This window comes from Saccopteryx bilineata, chromosome 6, assembly GCF_036850765.1.
Source record: "Saccopteryx bilineata isolate mSacBil1 chromosome 6, mSacBil1_pri_phased_curated, whole genome shotgun sequence".
NCBI classification, from domain to species: domain Eukaryota; kingdom Metazoa; phylum Chordata; class Mammalia; order Chiroptera; family Emballonuridae; genus Saccopteryx; species Saccopteryx bilineata.
The window spans coordinates 58,150,826-58,167,440 of record NC_089495.1 but is presented as its reverse complement, the minus strand read 5'-3'; the positions used below and the strand labels follow the sequence as shown (position 1 = coordinate 58,167,440).

The window sequence follows — 16,615 nt, the reverse complement described above, 5'->3', positions numbered from 1 at the left end:
ATGATTAATAACTGCTTTTAGTGAGTTTGTGGAATATAAGTCTAATATAATAAATTAATTATATATTTATTCCCAAATATTAAACTTTAGAAAAATAAAAATTGATACCATTAAAATTCTATTTAAAGTATCAGATACTTATAAATGTATCAGAAGATGTACAAGACATAACCTGGAAACTATAGGGCATTATTAAGATAAATTAAATAAACCTAAGTAAATACAGAGTTATATCATGTTACTGGACTAGGAAACTAAATGTTGTAATATTCTATTCTCCAAAAATTGATCTATAGAGTAAATAAAATTTTAGCACAATTTAACTTATATGTTTGTGTGTGTTTAAAATAACACACAGATTGTAGACCATATGGAGGAAGTCAATGGACCAAGTATAATCAAGATAAATTTTAAGAAAAACGAAGTTAGAAGATGTGATTCTGCATATGAAGAATTACAATAAAGCCACATTGAATAAAATATTATGGTTACTGAAAGAACAGAAGGAAAGAGCACAACAGAGCCCTGATACAGGCACATACACTACAGTCATTGACAATACCAGATCTCGTACATGGAGCAACAGGAATGCTCATACATTGGCAGTGGGCATACGAATTTGCATAACTGGGTGATTCCACATAGGATTCTGTTAGAATTCCAATTCTAACAGAAACAGACATTTGTACCAAAAAATAAAAGGCCAAAGGAGTGTTATTCATAATAACCAAAAGCTAGACACAATTTAAATATTGATCAAAAGTTGAGTAAGTTGTATTTATAAATATTATACAGTAATGAGAACAGCTATTGCTTTACACATCACAGATGGATCTCACTAGCATAATTTTTAGCCAAAGGAGCCATACACAAAGAGGCATCAAACATCAAAGTCTAAGGCAGACAAAGTTTAAGGAAGTCAAAATAGTGTAATATTTGTGGAGAAAGGAAGTCAGTGATGAAACAGAAAGCACAAAGGGGACTTTTGATTTGCTGGTGGTCTATCTTTCTATCTGGTTTGAATTAACTGAAGTGTGTTCACTTTGTGAAAATCTGTTAAGCTATACTTTCTGTAATTATACAAGTCAATAAAAATATTACATCAAATACAAAGTCAAGTAGGAAATGAATCAACAAATAGATAATCTTAGGAAACTATGAAGAATGTAATTAATATGATCAAATTCAGTTGAGAATTAAATTTAGATGAACATTAAGAAATAATTATTACATCTTATAATTAAAAGGTGATCGGTGACTTCCTAAGATTTTCTAAGGAATAACGGGGGGGCTGAAACATACTGCATTTACTGGAAAATGGATGGGAGAGATGCCAGTAGCAGGAAATGCCTTTTTTGTTTTTATAATTTTATTTTTTTAAAGGGGTGACATCAATAAATCAGGATACATATATTCAAAGATAATATGTCCAGGTTATCTTGTTCAATTATGTTGCATACCCATCACCCAAAGTCAGATTGTCCCCTGTCATCTTCTATCTAGTTTTCTTTGTGCCCCTCCCCCTTTCCCTCTCCCTCTCCCCCCTCCCCCCGTAACCACCACACTCTTATCAATGTCTCTTAGTCTCACTTTTATGTCCCACCTACGTATGGAATAATGCAGTTCCTGTTTTTTTCTGATTTACTTATTTCACTTCATATAATGTTATCAAGATCCCACCATTTTGCTGTAAATGATCTGATGTCATCATTTCTTATGGCTGAGTAGTATTCCATAGTGTATATGTGCCACATCTTCTTTATCCAGACATCTATTGACGAGCTTTTTGGTTGTTTCCATTTCCTGGCCACTGTGAACAATGCTGCAGTGAACATGGGGCTGCATGTGTCTTTACGTATCAATGTTTCTGAGTTTTGGGGGTATCTAAGGAAATGCCTTTTTAAAGAAACTTTAACACAGTTTTGCAAGGTTTAAAGGATTGTGCTAGAGAGATGCCAGGTGTTTTTCCTAAGTAACTTTTTTAAAACTACTATTTCAATTACAGTTTACATTCAGTATTATTTTGTTTTACTTTTAGGTGTAGAGCAGGTTGGTTATTCTCCCCAATATTTCCAGTACTCACTTGGCACCATACATAATTATTACAATATTATTTACTGTATTTCCTATGATGTATTTTACATCCTCGTAACTATTTTGTAACTATTTTGTAACTATGAATTTGTGCTTCTTAATCCCTTCACGTTTTTCACCCAGGTGCTGAACACCCCTCTCCTTTGTCAACTATCAGTCCGTTCTCTGAATTTATGAACCTGTTTCTAGTTTTTTTGCTGTTGTTGTTCTTTAGATTCCACTATAAATGAAATCATATGCTATATGTATTTGTCTGCCTGCCTTATTTTATTTAACATAAATATATGCTCCCTTCTTTAACTAGTTCCTTTTTTTGCATACTAGTTCCTTTTAAATCATAAAAGAAATAATTTTTTTCTGACTTATCGATAATCACAACTAAATGATATTATTTCTATCTAGTATAAGGTGTGTGAGCTATGGAATAGATTAGCCAGTAAAAAAATAGAAAGGTATTATACACTTTGGCATTTATCTAATAGATGTAATTGATAAAAGTTTTTTGTGACGGTTTTATTATTCTTCCCAAAATTATTTTTATAGTTTCAGGATCAGTTTAATGTATCTACTCACACTATTTCTTCAAGCATACACTTGCACATTTCTATTATGATTCGGGCATAGAAAATCAAAGTTTTCTCAGTAGCTGTAACTACAAAAGATGCTTAATAGACATTTTCCATTGTGAAAAAAAATAAAATGGACTTCTGCGTCAGAGTGGGTGCTATTGACCATTGCTGTAGCTACAAAAATCAGGTTTATCAAGGATTTTTCTGATAATAAAATCATTATATACTTTAAAGATTATATACTGGTGGCCTCTGTACCAATTCAGCCCATTGATGTCTTTACCACATTCCTTAGTTATTGTTTATGATTTTTTTTGTTATTATTTAAATGCCATAAGGCAGTGCCTAATTTCTGTAGTTTATCAAAATTCTTGGTGCTTTATTATTCCTGCATTCCAGGGTGGAAATACAGTATAGTGAGCTGAGTGGCATGCCCACCTGAGTTTAAATCCCAGTTCCATCATTTACAACATGACCTTGGGAAGTATTTTTACACCTCTGTTGTATTTTTTTTTCATTTTCACAATGAGCAGAGTATAATTTTGTGCCTATTAGGTAAGGTATAAACTCCAAAATTACGGGGCTGAAGAGTGCTTAGAATTGTAGTTAAGTGAAGATATGGGAACCCTAATTTCCTGTTGCTGGGATCATAGAGCTAACACAGCCCAACTAGACAGCAAAGTTGCAGACCTTAATCTAGTTATGACCTCAGCTTCTGCTCCAGTGTGTATATGTCTCAAGGAAACTTTTACAGAGGCACATAAGGGAACATGTTACAGGACACTTATTGGAACACTTGAAACAAAGGGAACAAATGGAACACAAATTGGAACATTTGTTTTGGGTGTCAGAAATAGACAAGCTGGATATTTTTAGCTGCTAGAGTAGATAGGTAAAATGTACCAGGCACTCTCGTGGAGTACTTTGCAAAAGTTATAAATAATAAATTAAATGCATACCAAGCAACATGGGGTGGGGGGTTTAAAGGACTAACATTGACTGAGAAATGTTAGAATGAATTCTAGAGCATAACACTGTTTACATGAAAAAAAGTGTATGTACAAAAATACACATTTTATAAATTCCCAAACAAAAAGGTATTGATTAATCATACTAGAATCTTACCTCAAATCAGGGAGGCAGAAAGGAATGGCAATGAGGATATAACTTATATAGGAGTTAATAAAACACAGAGATCTGATTGGGGGGAGGGGTAGTCTTAGCTCCTACTCTTATACTTGAGCTCCACAATGAAATGATGTGAAATTAAATAGAATATGGATTATACGATACTTTCCTCATGAAAGATGGGGTGAGGATTAAATTAGTTAATATTTATACTTTAAAAATACTCCCTATTTTGTTTGGCACATAAGTACTCAATAATGTTCACTCTTAACTCATACCTGTAACTTGCTTAGTTCCAGAAGGCATTGTGTTTATGAAGACAGGTATAAAAAGGGTGTTGATTTGGAAAAATATTTTAACCCTAAAATTGTTTTTTATCTGTTTTACCATGATGTCAATAGAGTTGATGGTTATATATTTATAACATTCCTATTTCTCTGTGCATCTTTTAACTAGTTTTTTCCTTCTTAGAACTGGAAGAATTTCAGATACTCACATGTAGTCAGATGCATTGCGAGAAGCAGACACATTTGCTTAGTGCGTAAGGGATTTTAGTCAACGGAAGTGAATCAGAGGGTTTTAATTCACAAGTGTTAAAATTTATGTAGGCCTGTCATATCACACAAAGAAAAATGATCAACCGGAAAGGGGCAGTCAGGCATGATATTAAACAGCTGAACATGTCAGAATAATCACTCTCATTATGGAGCCTCATTCAGGACCTCCGTGCTTCAGCTGTTGCTCCTGTGTGGGATTTTTATCCTCCTTGATAAATTGGTCTGTTTTTTTCTAATACAATTATAATAAAGTTTTCTCTGAAATGAAAATTTAAACTGAAAAAGTCTGCGCAATTACAGTTGTTGAAATATTTTATTTAAATATCAGGTACATTTAATTTGCAAAGTAGGTTTTTATATGGGGGAATTCTGTGTTTTACTATTTACAATATAGTGTAATGCATATTGTATGTACTTACTAAGAAATAGAAATTTCTTTCTAATTGCCTGATGTTAAATAAAAATAATTAGATCACTTTAAGGTACATTTCTTATAGAGGCTTGTGAAAGCTGGTGTTTTATTAAACTCAGCAAAATGTTTCAGGAAACGTTCCTTTTCAGGTCATTCAGCAGCCTGACATCAGTGAACTGGCAAATTCACTGAATGATTAATAAAGAACAACTGACTTAACGTCTCCCTTTAGAATTAGTGAGGAAAAGCAAAGAAAAAGTAATAAACTTCTGTTATGTAATCAAAAACATATATTTGAAGTAGTATATGATCAGAAAAGAAATTCATTGTCAGTTTCACCAGATAGTTTTATCAAGATACTTGAAAGTATTTCATTTCAGCAAATTAAGAGGAAATAGACTATATAGAAAATTGCTTCTTAGTGAAGTCTTTTAGTCTGAATACTAAACAGAAGATTTGCAGAGTCATTGATACAGGTGTATATATTCACTTTTGAATTGTATTTATTTATAAAGTATGTTTGCTTCAAAATATTTCCTTGTGACTTGCATTTGTCTATTCTTTGTTGTTTATTTGTACTTCATGAGTCAAAAGTCCTCAATAGTCCAATATCCCTCTAACTCTGGCAGCCAAAAGTTTAGCTGACACAGTGCATTCATGCATTAGTCATTAGCCAAAATATTTTGTAAGTAATAAAAGATTTGATGGATTTAAAAACTGATAGCAATATTTTAAAAAAACAGTGCATCTCTGAAAAATGCACTGATTACTAATGAAATTTTAGATGATAAAATATTGCAATTTGATCATACACAAAATGAATAACTCTGTAGGATGTTATAACAGTTTAAAATGAAATAGTTGAGTAAAAACACTATTTCCCAGTGCTAAATTAACACACTTTCTTTTCATTTTTGTCTTGATTATATTTAAGCTTTAAAAACATTTGTATTTTTCATATGATAAAAGTACTCAGAAGAAATTTGAAACTATCAAAATATCAAGGAAAATATTAAAATAAGCCATAGTTTTAAAACTATTTCATTTATTTTTATTTTTTTATTTTTTATTTTTTTTTACAGAGACACAGAGAGAGTCAGAAAGAGGTATAGACAGGGACAGACAGACAGGAATGGAGAGATGAGAAGCATCAATCTTTAGTTTTTCCTTGCGTATTGCAACACCTTAGTTGTTCATTGATGGCTTTCTCATATGTGCCTTGACCATGAGCCTTCAGCAGACTGAGTAACCCCTTGCTCGAGTCAGTGACCTTGGGTCCAAGCTGGTGAGCTTTTTGCTCAAACCAGATGAGCTCTTGCTCAAGCTGGCGACCTCGGGGCCTCGAACCTGGGTCCTCGGCATCCCAGTCCGACGCTCTGTTCACTGCGCCACCGCCTGGTCAGGCTAAAACTATTTTAATATTTGTTTTTTCACTCTTTTTTCTCCTGTTCACCTAAAAATAACAATCCAAAAATGAGGGTCAGTGAGTGTTTATTTGTGATTGTAGAAAATTGCAATTTGGGAACATAGATTAAGACAGAAACCCAAATAGTGTCCTGATTGCAGAATGAAGGCAAGAATTTTTTATACAGAAAAGAAAAAGGGTGATTCCATGAATAGGAGAAAGGAATTTCTGTGGGTGTTAACAAGCTGAGTTACTCTCTAGCTATACATGGCTGGTCACTGAATCTAAATAATGTCCATAATCATCAGTCAGAGTGGTCAGGATGCCTAATTTTCTGATGGCTTTACTAACAGTTGCTTGCAAGACGATGTTGGTTTGGCCCAGTCCAAGAAGGTTATCTTGTCCAGTTCCATAAGGTGTACAAAGATACGTTGTAGATTTGAGCACCTGTAACCTGTATAATTTTGTTAACCTTTGTCACCTGAATAAAATTTAATCATTGAAACAAAGAAAAAAATGAAAAATTCCAGAGATTTTTTTTTTAATTTTATAGTGACAGTGAGAGACTCAGAGAGAGGGATAGATAGGGACAAAAAGACAGGAACAAAGAGAGATGAGAAGCATCAATCATCAGTTTTTTGTTGCAACTCCTTAGTTGTTCATTGATTGCTTTCTCATATATGCCTTGACCGTGGGGCTGCAGCAGACTGAGTAACCCCTTGCTCAAGCCAGCGACCTTGGGTCCAAGCTGGTGAGCTTTGCTCAAACCAGATGAGCCAGTGCTCAAGCTGATGGCCTTGGGGTCTCAAACCTGGGTCCTTTCACATCCCAGTCTGACGCTCTATCCACTGCGCCACCACCTGGTCAGACAAATTCCAGAGATTTAAAGAGCAAAAAGACATTTAAAGTTGTACCTCTGGAAAGGCTCCTCTGACTCTATTTTGAAATGGCAACATATCAATTTTCATACCCTTTTCTTTCCATATTTTTAAAAATTACTTTAGAAGTATGCTACATAAACTCATTTGTTATTTCCAATTATAGATACATGAACATTTAAAAAAGTATAAATGTTTTTAAATATGTCATTCCCATGACCATATAATATCTTAATGTGTGAGTGTTCTATAATTTAAGCATTAACAATAAATATGTATAATTTTTAATTTTGTAAATATTTTCATGTAGAAAATTTCAGAATGAAAATTTCTGAAACAAATAATACATTTTTTTTAAATTTCTTAATACTATTAACACATTGTTTCACCTAAAGTTTATAAATTTGTAAACCCCCTAGCCATACTGACTACCTTTATCATCACATGCTTGCCAGCAATATTTTTAATTAGTTACTGTTTTTATTTACATTTCTTCAATTTTTATCAAAGTCTGATATTTTGTCAAAATTCCATTAGTTTTAGTGGTTTATTTTCTAAATTTATTTTTATCAGAGCTGTGGACTATATTCTGTTTCTTTAGATCACATGACCAGGTGTGAACTGTGCTCTGAACTTTCATTTGAGTATTAATTTATTCACTCATTGTATAAATATTTACTGAGTACTTTCAATGTACTTAGTGAACAAGCCCCACTTTCCCTGGACAGTATTTGAGAAGGGGCAGAATGGGATGGGGATAGAGTAAACACAAGTAACAGAGGCATGAATAAGATAAATAACAGTTGTGGTAAGCATCATGACAGAAATAAGAAAGACAAATATGTGAGAGGAAGTCATAGGGGTGAGACTACTTTATTTCAGGTGATGAGGGTACACCATGCTAGTTGACAACTGATTTGTGAGAATGCGAATTACAGGAAGACATCAGATTTCCCAAAAGTAGAGATGCAGGTTAGGCAATTGGAAACTGTTCAACCCAGTCTAGTTGGCTGTGGAAGAGAGATTAATTTATTCTGTATGTATTAAGAAGTCATTGCGCCTGACCTGTGGTGGTGCAGTGGATAAAGCATCAACCTGGAACGCTGAGGTTGCCAGTTCAAAACCCTGGGCTTGCCTGGTCAAGGCACATATGAGAGTTAATGCTTCTTGCTCCTTCCTCCCTTCTCTTTCTTTTTCTTTCTCTCTCTGTCTCTCCACTCTAAAATGAATGAATAAATAAATAAATTAATTAATTAACTAGAAAAAAGAAGTCATTGCAGGATGTTGAGAAAAGGAAAGATATTATTTAAGATTGAAAACATCTACCTGGTGACTTTGTGAAGAATGGATAGCATGGGGAAGGCAGGATAATTAATTCAGTAATGTAGGAATCCAGGTGAATTATAGGGATAGATGGCTTGGAATAAAATCGTGTCAGCATAAATGAAGAGGACTTCAAAAATGTATGATGTCTTGAAGAAAGTATCAACAGAACATGTTGACACAAAGAATGCAGGGGATGAAATAAATAGGGCAACTGGCATCTTAAGTATTTTGTTGAGCTATTGTGTGGATGGTCACTATTTACTGAGAATAAGTAGACAGGGAGAGATACATTTGGATCAGGGAGGAGATTAACTGCCCTGTTTTAGTTATGGAATACCTAAATAGAAAGGCAAGCAAAGATGCTAATGAGGTAGTTGGATATTATCTTAATTCAAAGAAGAATTAGAGCCAGATGTTTAAAATAAATATCCAAACAACAATGATTTTTTTTAATTCTCTATCATCATCACCAAGAAGGTGTTGAAGGCCATAAGTCTGGATAGGTCCTCTAATGGAAGCATGCAAGTAGACAATAAGAACTACAATGAAACATGAATACCTTAATTACATTACAATATTTTATCTTATTTTTTCAGCTGACATAAAATATTTTCAAGCTGTGTTGAGATATAATTGACATAACATTGTGGAATATAAGGTGTACAATAGAAAGATTGACATATGTGTGTATATATTACAAAATGATTATTACAGTAATGTTAGTTAACACATCTATCTACTTTGGTGGTGAGAAATTTTAAAATCTACTCTCTTCAAGATCTGGAAACAGCCCAAGTGTCCATCAGTAAATGAGTGAATAAAAAAGCTGTGGTACATTCACACAATGGGATACTACTCAGCTGTAACAAAAAAGAAGGAAATCTTACCTTTTGCGACAGCATGAATGGATGAGAATTTTATACTAAGTGAAATAATTCAGTCAGAGAAATACCACAAATACCATGTTGTCTCACTTATATGTGGAATCCAAGGAACAAAATAATTTAACAGGCCCTGGCCGGCTGGCTCAGCGCTAGAGCATCGGCCTGGCGTGCGGGGGACCCGGGTTCGATTCCCGGCCAGGGCACATAGGAGAAGAGCCCATTTGCATCTCCACCCCCCCTCCTTCCTCTCTGTCTCTCTCTTCCCCTCCCGCAGCCAAGGCTCCATTGGAGCAAAGATGGCCCGGGAGCTGGGGATGGCTCCTTGGCCTCTGCCCCAGGCACTAGAGTGGCTCTGGTCGCGGCAGAGCGACGCCCCAGAGGGGCAGAGCATCGCCCCCTGGTGGGCGTGCCAGGTGGATCCCGATCGGGCGCATGCGGGAGTCTGTCTGACTGTCTCTCCCCGTTTCTAGCTGCAGAAAAATACAAAAAAAAATAATAATAATTTAACAAAAGAAAAGTGAAACATAGATACATAGAATAGACTAACAGCTGTTACAGGAGAAAGGGATTGGGGCCTGGGTAAAAAAAATGAAGGAATTAAGCAAAAATATATGTATGACACACAGACACGGACAACAGTATGGTGAGAGCCAGAGGGGAAGGGGCAGGAGAGAGGTGGGAGAGGGCCAAGGGGGGTAAATGGGGACAGAAGGAGACTACGCTGGGTGATGGGTGCACAATGCAATGTGCAGGTGATGATTCGTTGAGTTGTATACTTCAAAGCTGTATGGTTTTGTTAACTAATATCACCCCACTAAACTAATAAAAATATCTAGTTTCTTAGCAACTTTCACATATGCAATACAGTATTGTTAACTATAGTTACCATATTGTATGTTGCATCCCAAGAAGTTATTTGTCCTATAACTGGAAGGATACACCCTTTGACCACCTTTACTTATATTCTCAACCCCCACACCCTTTCCCTGACAACTACCAATCTGTTCTCTGTTTCTACGCATTTAGTTTTGTTTTTATATTCCACATTCAACTTAAATTGAGGTTTATTTTAAAGCACATGCTGGTAATCTGTCTTCACATATATTAACTGCCTTGAAATTATGTTGCTCCCATTCTGTACACAGAGCTTATTCATAGACATTGTGCTTCATCAACTTCTAATCAAGTCAACAATTTTTGATGATGATTCATTTCTGCAAGTACCATAGGTATAATTTTTCTAGTGCTGGTTAATGTATGATAAGCCTCCCCAAACTCTGTGATGCACTCATATATCTTATCCATTAAGAAATTTAGATATAATTATAGTTCTGTATAGCTCTTGAATGGGAAGGTGGTAAAAATATGTATTAGCTCAAAAACCCTGCATTTACTTTTCTGTTTCCTTGTCATGGGCCTTTGATGCTTATAGAAAGTCCTACAGGCACACATGTAATACGATTGCAGTAGTAGTAGTGTTTATTATCTCATGAACCAGCAGAGCCAGCAGGCTTGCTTTATGTGATTAGAAACATTTTTCATAGGGAATTAGTAAAGATGGTTATGTCAAGCAATAATAATCACAAATCACCTATATAATGCTTTCTATTTCTAGGATATATACCTGCTGTTCCTTAACCTTCACAATAAAGTAGTCAGGTAGGTGGAACACATATTATAGATGAGAAAATTGAAGTTAAACAAGAATAGTGCACATACTGGGTCCCATATTTATTGAAGAGCAGAGCTATGATTGGGAAATAAACTTCCAAAGTTTAGTCTGAATTCTACTCAGAAACACAACACTGTGAAAGAGAAAGCAAAACTCATATATTTAAAAGTGTAGCATGTTTACTAGAAATTATTTGAGAAGAAAAAAATAGTATATATGGTATCTAGGCCTGGTTCTGCCATTTAGATTAGCTATGTGTCACTGAAAAAGACATATTACATCCATAGACTTCAGATTTTTTTATCTGTAAGTTAAGAATAAATGGACTTTAGTCCATTGTTTATTTATTCAACAGGTACTTGATTTTGTGCTAAATACAGTCCTCATTAGCATAAAACTAGAATAGAAGACAGACTGATTAAAATGAAATGCTATGGCCCTGGCAGGTTTGCACAATTGGTTAGGCAGTAGTTTTCAACATTGTTATTCTTGGGGACTGATGAGATAGGAGAATTATTTCAGGGACTGCTAAGGCAGAAATCACCCTGAGAATAAGCAAATTCAACTAAGATTATTGGGTCTTTAATCTTCACACAACATCAGGTTGTTTAACTCTTTCTCAAACTGGCAAAAAAAAGTTTTGACAGACCAGCAGTTTAAAAACACTAGGTTAGAGCATTATCCTGATACAAGATTACAGGTTCAGTCCCTGGTCAGAGCACATAAAAGAATCAACCAATGAATGCATAAATAAAAGGAAGAACAAATAATTTTTTTTCTTTCTCCTTCTTCCTGTCTCTAAAAAAATCAATGAAAAATACATTTAAAATGAAATGTTATCAGCGCATTAAAAGAGACGTGCACTAAGATGATGTAATAATTTGTGTTTGGGACATTTAATCTTGTCTCATTCATTTATTCAGAAATATTATAAACTTTTATTATGTTCCAAGAATTATTCTATAAGCTGAAGATAAAAATGTAATAACTGAAGGATTGGGAAGCTAAGAGTTAGCTCAGTGAACAGAGTGTGTGAGAGACTAGGACAGGATATACCAGGCAGGGAAAGAAGCAAGTGCAAAAGCAAGCTGGCAGAGGTGAGACTGGAATAGGAGGTAGCAGTCTTTTCATAAAGGGGCGGAGATAGAGAGACAGACTCCCACATGCACCCTGGCTGGGATCCACCTGGTGACCTTCATCTGGGGCTAATGCTTTGCCAGTCTGGGTCCATGCTTGCAACGGAGCTATTTTTAGCTTCTGAAGTGCAGGCTCCAAGAAGGCATCCTCAGCACCCAGGGCCAATGTGCTGGAACCAATCCAGCCATGACTGCGGGATGCGGAGAGAGAGAGAGAGAGAGAAGGAGGGGCACTGGTGAAGAAGCAGATGGTCGCTTCTCCTGTGTGCCCTGACTGTAAATTAAACTCAGAACATCCACACATTGGACCAACGCTCTACCACTGAGCCAACCAACCAAGGCCAAAAGGTTGAAAATTCTTATTCTCTTAAATTAATTAATTCCATTTTCAGAGAATGTTACCACAAATATGTCCCAGTGTGCGAGGGAGCTTCAGTACTATTTGAAGTAGCAAAAAGGTTATTAAAACAAATTTTTTTTAAAATATTATACCAGTGGTTATTTAAATAATGAAACACTCATATTATACAGGGATGAAAAATAATATTGCATATATATGTACAGTGAAACATTATAATAAAAATGCTATGTTGTTGTGTGAAAAAAAGCAAGGAGGATCAGGGAAGGTATTGAATATTTATAACAAGCTGAATTACAGTTAGCTGAATATCACCAGGTCACAAAGAATGACTGGAATAAGAAAATGTAGGTAATGAGACAAAGTAAGTAAACAAGAAAATGAGAAAAATATTGAAAAAAATTTGAAATAAACATAAAAATGAGTTTATGACAAGAAAAGTGGTAATGATGTCAGATACCACCCTGCCAGGTATGGCTGGAAAGTGTCCATGAGATTTAGTAATAAGGGAATTGTTTTGATATTTTTCTAATAAACTAGGCTTGTAGAGTTCCTACTCTTCATTCTTTTAATAACTTAAAGAAGAGGTGAGCTGCTGTTCAGGATTACCTTTAATTACAAACATATCCATCACTACCACCATGTGATATAAGTATAAAATTAAGTTCGACTGAGGAAAATTTTCAAGCATAGAGCACATGATTTCCTGGGCTCTCATCCCATAGCAAGTTGTCCTTAGGTTAATACAGCAAAGAGAATCACAGAAAGGATCCAAGACAGGAAAAGTATGGCAATCAATGTCCAGTAACTATGTAACAAAAGGGTTTCCTGGTCAATGAAATATTTTTGAAAGTAGAGGCTGAACTTCCTGGACTGGTGTCAGCTGTTTTGTTTGTTTGTTGCTGTTGTTTGTTTTTCCATTGAGCTAACTCAGACTTGCTGAGTAAGCTTCTTGCTAACTGCCCAGAATAAGAAGGAAATACATTCCAAATTATCCAGAATTGCTTTTTGGATAATCCTTTCTGGCTCCACCCCTAACTTCAGAATTTCATTAAATACCATCTCTCAAAAGACTCAATGTGATGTCAGATTGCAGCATTTTTCTAAGATGGAGTCTGGGAGTTGAATATTGATAAGACCATCTGTAGCTCAGTCAGACAGGGAAATGGCATTTTCAACTTTCAGGTGAGGTTTATTGCTACCTTCCAATCAAAGGCATTATGGATGCTCCACGGGGCTATAATAAGAAGACAGGGAATTATGCCTTAATTCCCTACCCACATCCTGGAGTTGAATATATTCATACCCAATCAATGTTTATTATCTCTGTTTGAGAACAGCCAGATTCTCTACTCTTCGTCAGAGTTGTAGATTTCAATTAGGATTTAGTAAGTCATCACTTTGTCTTCATAAGCAGTCTCTGTGGGTGGGGGAAGATGGACAAAGAAGCACCCACATAAAAACAAGTATATAAGTTCATATTTATAGAGTTGTCCTCCATCTTAGTAAGATGTTAGTCAAAAGAACTTCTCTTGGGTCGATTCTAGATTCTTTTTGGTGGTAGTACCATGGTGATGTTGAACTTTGGCCCAAAAGCCAAAGTAGAGAGATGATGGTTGCACTTGCTCAATTTGTTTTTTATTCCAAATATATACACTGCTTACAAAAATTAGGGGATCAGGGAATGTGCAGATACTCCAGTACTTCCAGCCATTTGTATAGTGCATTTTCACTAATGAAATAAAAGTTGGTTTTGCATCTCATTTGCATAATCAAACAAACTTTTTTGACTTGTTTGCTTTTCTGATGTTCTTGTTTAATAAAAAAATCAAATGCTTCTTTTTTTTAATCACTTCATTTCATTTTGAAATATCCCCTAATATTTGTGAGCAGAATAGTTAGATTTTGCTAATCTGCATGTATATGGATAACTAAAATTTGAGTTTGTTACTAAATTGTTGTATCTGTTTCTATAATCATGGTTTAAAAATAAAAGAACATGCTGTGGAGAAGAACAAGTCTGATACAGTGCTACAGCCATCCTCTATGATGTTCATTTGCTGACAGCCAATGTTACTGGGTTGAACTTCAGGTGACCTTAGAGCACACAGTGCTAAGGACCAATCAAGGCTGCAGCACACCCATATGGTGTGTAAGAGCACACCCATATGGTTAATCCCCATGTGTAGTATAAAAATGAAAGTGATTATTCATTACATTTGTTTTTATATCTTAGTTTTAGTTCATTGTTGGGCGAATAAGTTGTAAAATTTGTGTTATTGGTTTTGCTCACTTTGATTTTTAAAGATGGCACTGTCCACGAGAATGGCCGTTGCCTAGGTGATAATATTAGTATAACCAAGGGGCTTGCTTGGTTATACTAATAGGTGCTGGGGCAGGGATTGTCCTGTTAAAGTTTTAAAAGGAGGAGCTAGGAGGCCATTTTGGGGAGGAGGAGGAGACCCATTGTTCCAGGGGAGAGAGGCCACGTGATTAGAGGGGAGGAGTTAGCCAAAACAGAGGCATGCAGAGGGAACTGAGTGAGGCTGGTGGGGCCTTTGATTCTAGAGAAAACCAAAAAGATTCTCTTGGCTGTGGAACAGGAGAAAGTGTGAGTGGGATTTGGTGCCCTGTGTGTTTGTTTTTACTCATTGGCCAGTAGGAATCTAGAATAAAGGAAAATGGCCCACCATTTCTTGGCTTTGTTGCTTCATTACAATCTGCCTGAATTAAAATGCAAACCTGCAAAAGCCACGTGGCTATGATGGCGGCCAAGGCTACTGGCCCTACACTCATCTTGTGGTATGTTGTCATATCTTGCTGTGGTTTGAGTTGCATTTTCCTGCAACTCAAATTAATATGTACATCAATCATTTGGATATCCTCTTTTATAAAGTTCTCGTTTAAAGTTTAATTTTTTCCATTAAAAAGTGGATAAATTATTTTAAAATATCCATTTTCTATTTATTTTTGCATTATTGATTTCAAGTTTAACTACTTCGCAGAGACCATATTCCTTATGATGTTAATAATTTGAATGTTTAAGACTTGTATAGTCCAGGGTAAGTGTTCAAATGTGCTATTATAAAATGTATATTATGCACTCATCTGCACAGTTCTAATATGGAGAATTAAGCCAAGCTGACAAATTGTACATCTTATAAATTGTATCTATCATTACTGATTATTTGGTCTGCTTTTCTTACTTAAGAAAGTACATTAATATCTGCAACTATGATTATGTATTTGCCCATTTTTCTAGTTAATGTTGTCTACTTTGCTTTTTATGTTTTGAAGTTTTATTATTTAATATATTAGAATTTTTTTGCATTGAATTATCCCTTTTATCATAAAAAAGAACACAAATTATCTCTTGCAATATTCCTTCCTTATAGTCTGTTTTCACTGGTATTGACATAGCAAATTTCTTTTGATTAATGTTTGTGTAGTATATCTTTTTTTTTCACTTTCATGCTTTTTGTGTTTTTATATGTGATATTTGTCTAATATAACAAAAATACTATTTAATCATTATGATAATATTTGTATTTTGATTTAAATATTTAGTTTATTTGTATTTAAAGAAATTGCTGTTATGTATGGATTTAATTCTGTAATCTTACCATTTGTTTACTATTAGTTCAGTCTCTCATCCTTTGTTCATTATTTCTTGACTTCCATTGAATTAATTGAGTAGTTTTAGAATCAATTTTGTTCTCAGTTGGCTTTTTAGATATATATTTTTATTATTTTTATAGTTATACTTGATATCAACATATATTCTTGATTTATTATAATTTATTTTAAAATAACACTTTTACAGTTTCCCAAACAAGTCAAGAAACTTTCTATTGTTTTACTTTATTTCCCTGTCCCTCCTTCCCATTGTGCTATATTTTATCATATATTTTATTTCTACATATATTTTAAACCTTACAGGGGGAGCACAGCTTATTGATAACTATGAAAAAGCACACCATATTCCTCCTTAAAGATAAATAAATTAGTAAAGTTGAATTTTAAGAATTCTTAGGTGGCCCTGGCCGGTTGGCTCAGTGGTAGAGCATCGGCCTGGCGTGCAGAAGTCCTGGGTTCGATTCCCGGCCAGGGCACACAGGAGAGGCGCCCATCTGCTTCTCCACCCCTCCCCCTCTCCTTCCTTTCTGTCTCTCTCTTCCCCTCCCGCAGCTAAGGCT

General features: G+C 35.0%; 1 protein-coding gene across 1 annotated transcript in view; it reads left to right on the top strand.

The window, feature by feature from the left end:
- Nucleotides 1-16,615, top strand: part of GPC5 (glypican 5) — a 1,883,811-nt gene that overhangs the window by 800,668 nt on the left and 1,066,528 nt on the right. The gene's annotated exons all lie outside the window — the stretch shown is intronic.